Source organism: Rhagoletis pomonella, unplaced genomic scaffold (assembly GCF_013731165.1).
Source record: "Rhagoletis pomonella isolate Grant_MI unplaced genomic scaffold, Rhpom_1.0 Rhpom_scaffold_00002, whole genome shotgun sequence".
Lineage (NCBI taxonomy): Eukaryota > Metazoa > Arthropoda > Insecta > Diptera > Tephritidae > Rhagoletis > Rhagoletis pomonella.
Genome location: NW_023458556.1, coordinates 15,737,293 through 15,743,050, shown reverse-complemented (window position 1 = coordinate 15,743,050; position 5,758 = coordinate 15,737,293). Strand labels below are relative to the sequence as shown.

The 5,758-nt window shown below is 44.2% G+C and overlaps 1 protein-coding gene across 3 annotated transcripts in view; it reads left to right on the top strand.

Annotated features, from left to right (window-relative positions):
* The window catches only part of LOC118733125 (glutathione synthetase-like), a 32,509-nt gene that overhangs the window by 20,678 nt on the left and 6,073 nt on the right, over nt 1-5,758 (top strand). The gene's annotated exons all lie outside the window — the stretch shown is intronic.

Sequence of the window (5,758 nt, the reverse complement as noted above, 5' to 3'; positions counted from 1 at the left end):
AAAAAGGTTAAATGATTTAATGGAGCTTGTAATTTTGATTTATAGAACGAAAATAAGGCACTTATTAGAGTAATGAAGACACTAAGTCAGCAAACATCACCACAACCACCACCACCACCGTATAAGGTATGCTGATAATGGCTGTTTGATGGATTAGTTAGGGTTATTTTTTTCTGATTACAACGGTGCTTTTGTGATTGATTTGATTTGAGGAGTCCGGTTGGTGGAATGCGGTCGCGAGAGTCGTTGTGATTTAAATGACCAAGAGTTCATACATAGAATTGAATTGGCGATTGACTGATTCGATTGAATGAACGAACTAGATTATACTGCAAATGCGTGAGTGAATTAATATTAAGCAACTAAAATAAGTATGATGGTAAAAACATAAAAAACATATATTTTCTTTAAGTTAGTTATGTGTTAACTAAACAATTTGACTTTTTTTTGTTGGCGCGTTAAAAACACGTCAGAAGTGCAATTGAAGTGTCAAAGTAGAGATTGCCGCGCAAGTAGCAAATGAACAAGACTCGCTTGTTTAGAAAAACTCCCCAGCCAACTGTGTGCCAAACAAATGCAAAAATTTTAAGTATGTAGTAGTTTAGGTTAGAAAATAAAATAGGCAGGGAGAAAAAAGGTATAGTTAGTAAGGGAAAAACTAAACAGGTATGGATTAAAAACAGTAAGACAAATATGTATGTAATAAAAAGAAGAATTAGAAGAATTAAAAATAATAATTCAAATCATACAACTAAAGCTCATGCTGTGATACAACTAAACCTAATGAATTTTAAAGTTAAGTATTGGACTTTAGACATCATCTTAAAACATTTTTTGTTAACAAATAAACCTTTTTTCGAACATACATACATAAAAGAGGCACATATCGTCGATGCCTTCGCAATGCCGCCCATAGACCAGTTGCAAAGCCGTCTACTCGCCTAAATAAACTCCGGGCATCGAGCTTCATGCATAAAAATCGTACAATCGGTCTCCTGTGAAATTTGAGTGCCGTAAGGAAGGCGCTTTTGCAACTGATAGATGGGCGATTTTGCGAAGGCATCGAGGCACAATGGGGCCGCTTCATAGAGGGCGATGCTCGAAAGTCATTTTTCGAAAGTTGGCATTTATGAAAAAAATATATACAACAAAGTACCAAATCTCGTGTATAAACAATGGGTTCCTAACTACTACAAGTTGCCGCCCACAACAGCTTAAATTTAACTTTTCAGTCAGCATTTTTTTCGATATCGAAAGCGAGTTCAGGTGTGTTATTAAAGGGTGTTTTATAATGTTTAGGGTTGTTAGTAATTTAGAACGAACTATGCTGTTGAAGAAGCAATGTGTGTTGATTGTTTTACAACATTTCATGATTACATAATTTCATTTGTTTTCGAGATATAAGGAATAACTTGTAGTAAACTAGTTTTATTCATGGCAAGGTTCTAGCTCGGAATCTTTTTTAGTTATAACCGCAAGACTTTACATATTAGTAAGCTTATAAGATTTTTGAGAAAAATATGTTTTAATATGAACTTATTAATTTTTGCCGGGCACAGTCTTTCGTTATTTTATGAAAAATATGTACCACGTGGAGGTGTTTTTTAAAAAAATTCCAACTGAATGGAAGAGAATAGTAAATACCGTCTGTGATTATTCTTTATTGCAATTCTGATAACTTTTATTCCAGACGGCACCCATTTATCTATTAAAAATCAGGATTTTTGTAAAATTTGTATTTTAAAAGTCTCTCTAAATTATTGCAAAGCAAGTTCAGCCATGTAGAATAATAGATTTCAAACCTAACCAGCTGTCTCGCCTCGAAAAAAAAAGAAGCTGCAACAATCCTTTGGGCAATTTCAAGAGTTACGTTACTTACAGAAACAATTCCTGAATGGGACATGTACGATAGACACAAAACCGATTTTATGAATCCAACAAAGTCTGGTAAGAATAACTTGCAAACAATATCCAGTGGATTTAAAATAGATAACATAAAATCCAAGACGCTATGTCTTGATACTGCGAAACTGGCATCCAATGACAGCAACAGAGGGCAAAATTTTAATTCATGGTGCCGAAATTGTATTGAATTTCCTTCTACCGATTGAGCGATTAAGTGAAGAGGCACAGGAATCGCGTAACAAAAATTTTAAGGCATATCGAGAATGTTTTAGCCGCAAAACTTTAAGGTAAGCTGAACTTAAAGATGTATTTCACCGTCTAATTGTTTCTTCCGATTATCTTATTACAAAATTATGGTATTTACAAACAAACAAAAAATCATTTAATCCAGAAGTGAAAGACATGCTTTAAGAAGAGAATTTCGAGCATACTCAAAGTGAATCTGAGTCTTCTTCTTCTTCTTTTTTGGCGCTGTAACCGCCTAAGCGATTTTGGCCGAGTTCAGCAAAGCACGCCAGTCGTTTCTCCTCTGTGCCAACTGACGCCAATTGGAAACGCCAAGTGAAGCCAAGTCCTTCTCCACCTGATCTTTCCATCGCAGTGGGGGTCTCCCTCTTCCTCTGCTACCACCAGCGGGTTCCGAGTTGAATACTTTCAGAGCTGGAGCGTCGGTGTCCATTCGAACGACATGACCAAGCCAGCGGAGCCGCTGTATTTTAATTCGCTGCACTATGTCCATATCGTTGTAAAGCTCATACAGCTCATCGTTCCATCGTCTGCGGTACTCGCCGTCGCCAACGCGTAAAGGACCGTAAATCTTCCGCAAAATCTTTCTCTCAAACACCCCAAGAGCCGCCTCATCGGATGTTGTCATTGTCCATGCTTCTGCGCCATATACCAGCACGGGCATGATGAGTGACTTATAGAGCGTGGTTTTCGTACGTCGAGAGAGGACTTTACTCCTGAATTGCCTACTCAGTCCAAAGTAGCACTTGTTGGCAAGAGTGATTCTACGTTGGATTTCAATGCTGACATTATTATCGGTGTTAATGCTGGTTCCCAAGTAAACGAAATTCTCTACTTTCTCGAAATTGTAACTGTCAACAGTGACGTGGGAGCCAAGGCGCGAATGTGCTGACTGTTTGTTTGATGACAGGAGATACTTCGTCTTGTCCTCGTTTACCACCAGACCCATGCGCTTTGCTTCCCTATCCAACTTGGAAAAGGCAGAACAGACTTCGCGGTTTTTGTTACCGATGATGTCGATGTCATCGGCATAAGCCAGCAATTGCACGCTCTTGTAGTAAATTGTTCCTGAGCGGTTCAGTTCTGCAGCTCTTATTATCTTCTCCAACATCAGATTAAAGAAGTCACATGAAAGGGAGTCGCCCTGTCTGAAACCCCGTTTTGTGGCGAACGGCTCGGAGAGGTCTTTTCCAATTCTGACGGAGCTGGTGGTATTGCTCAACGTCATTTTACACAGCCGTATGAGTTTTGAGGGGATGCCAAATTCAGACATAGCGGCGTATAGGCAACTCCTTTTAGTGCTGTCAAAAGCGGCTTTAAAGTCGACAAATAGGTGGTGAGTGTCGATCCTTTTCTCGCGGGTCTTTTCCAAGATTTGGCGTATAGTGAATACCTGGTCTATGGTGGATTTGCCAGGTCTAAAGCCACACTGATAAGGCCCAATCAGTTCATTGACGGTGGGCTTCAGTCTTTCACACAATACGCTCGATAAGACCTTGTAACCTATGCTTAGAAGGCTGATCCCGCGGTAGTTGGCGCGAATGGCGGGGTCATCTTTCTTGTGGATTGGGCAGAGCACACTTAAATTCCAGTCGTCGGGCATGCGTTCATCTGACCATATTCTGCACAAGAGTTGATGCATGCACCTTATCAACTCCTCGCCGCCGTACTTGAATAGCTCAGCTGGCAGGCTGTCAGCTCCAGCGGCTTTGTTGTTTTTCAGCCGCGTTATTGCTATACGTACCTCGTCATAGTCAGGCGGTGGAACGTCGACTCCGTCATCATCGACTGCAGGCTCGGGTTCTTCTTCTCCACAACTTTCCGTGCTGCTACCATTTAGTAGGGCGGAAAAGTGTTCCCTCCATAATTTAAGTACGCTCTGGACATCAGTTACTAGGTCGCCATTATTGTTCTTACAGGAGTGCGCCCCGGTCTTTAAACCTTCCGTAAGTCGCCTAACTCTCTGGTAAAATTTTCGGGCATTCCTCCTGTCGGCCAGCATTTCAAGCTCTTCGCACTCACGTATTTCTGCCTCTCTCTTCTTGTTGCGGCAAATACGTCTCGCTTCCCTCTTCAGATCCCTATAGCGGTCCCACATAGCGCGCGTTGCGCCCGATCGCAGCGTGGCCCTGTAGGCGGCATCTTTTTTCTCTGCAGCTTCCTGACACTCCTCATCGTACCAGTTGTTCTTTCGGGCTCGCTGAAATCCGACTGCTTCTTCGGCGGCGGTACTTAATGAGCGGGAAATGTGGTTCCACTGCTCGCATATGTCGGTTTGTTGAAGAGTGCTCTCTGAGAGCAGGTGTGAGAGTCGAGTAGCGAAAGCGCTGGCTGTCTGTTGTGATTGCAGCTTTTCGACGTTAAGCTTTCCTTGCATATTTGGGCGCACATTTTTTGCTGCACAGAGGCGGGTGCGTATCTTGGCTGCAACAAGATAGTGGTCCGAGTCGATGTTTGGGCCTCGGAGTGTGCGTACGTCTAAAACACTGGAAGCGTGCCTTCCGTCTATCACAACATGATCGATTTGGTTTCTCGTTTTTCGATCCGGAGACAGCCAGGTAGCTTGATGGATCTTTTTATGCTTGAACCTAGTACTGCATACTACCATGTTTCGGGCCCCGGCGAAGTCGATCAGCCTCAATCCGTTGTCGGACGTTTCGTCGTGGAGGCTGAATTTTCCGACGGTGGTTCCAAAGATCCCTTCTTTGCCCACCCTGGCATTGAAGTCGCCAAGCACGATTTTGATATCATGACGGGGGCAGCGCTCGTACGTGCGCTCCAAGCGCTCATAGAAGAGATCCTTGGATGCCTCATCCTTCTCTTCCGTCGGGGCATGGGCGCAGATGAGCGAGATGTTGAAGAATCTCGCTTTGATGCGGATTGTGGCTAGACGCTCGTCCACCGGGGTGAACGACAGTACTCGGCGACGGAGTCTCTCTCCCACCACAAATCCAACTCCGAATTTGCGCTCCTTTACATGGCAGCTGTAGTAGACGTCGCAAGGCCCCAGACATTGTTTGCCTTGCCCCGTCCAACGCATTTCTTGGATGGCGGTGATGTCAGCTTTTGTCCTTACGAGGACATCAACCAGCCGGGCAGAGGCACCTTCCCCATTAAGGGTCCGGACATTCCAGGTGCATGCCCTCAAATCGTAGTCCTTTAAACATTTGCCGTGGTCGTCATCATAAGGGGGGGTCTCATCCGAGGCTTTGCCTTGCTTCTTCACTGGAAGTGGTTTTTACGTGGCGGGTCCCAAGCCCAGCGCACAACCCATTGCTGGGACGGGGGTGGTTTCGCAACCAAATACACGTTTATATAGCGAGCCGCTTGCTCCAAGCAGACACCCGCTTGCAGCCGCACCTACTGGTGAACAGACGCTGCAGACTTCAGTGAGCCCTTAAACCGAATAAGTCAGAGTGGCCCCACCGAAGCTCCCTCTCTTTCTGCCGTGGCCCAAGGCTCCACTCGGATTGGTTACCGCATCTCGCACATGGGTTGCTCACGTTGCCCAGAGTGCGCGAACGAGGACGCAAGAGTCGGGATTGAGTATAGCCATGCAACTGTAACTGCATACCCAGCGCAATGACTATACCCCATTGCACTCCAA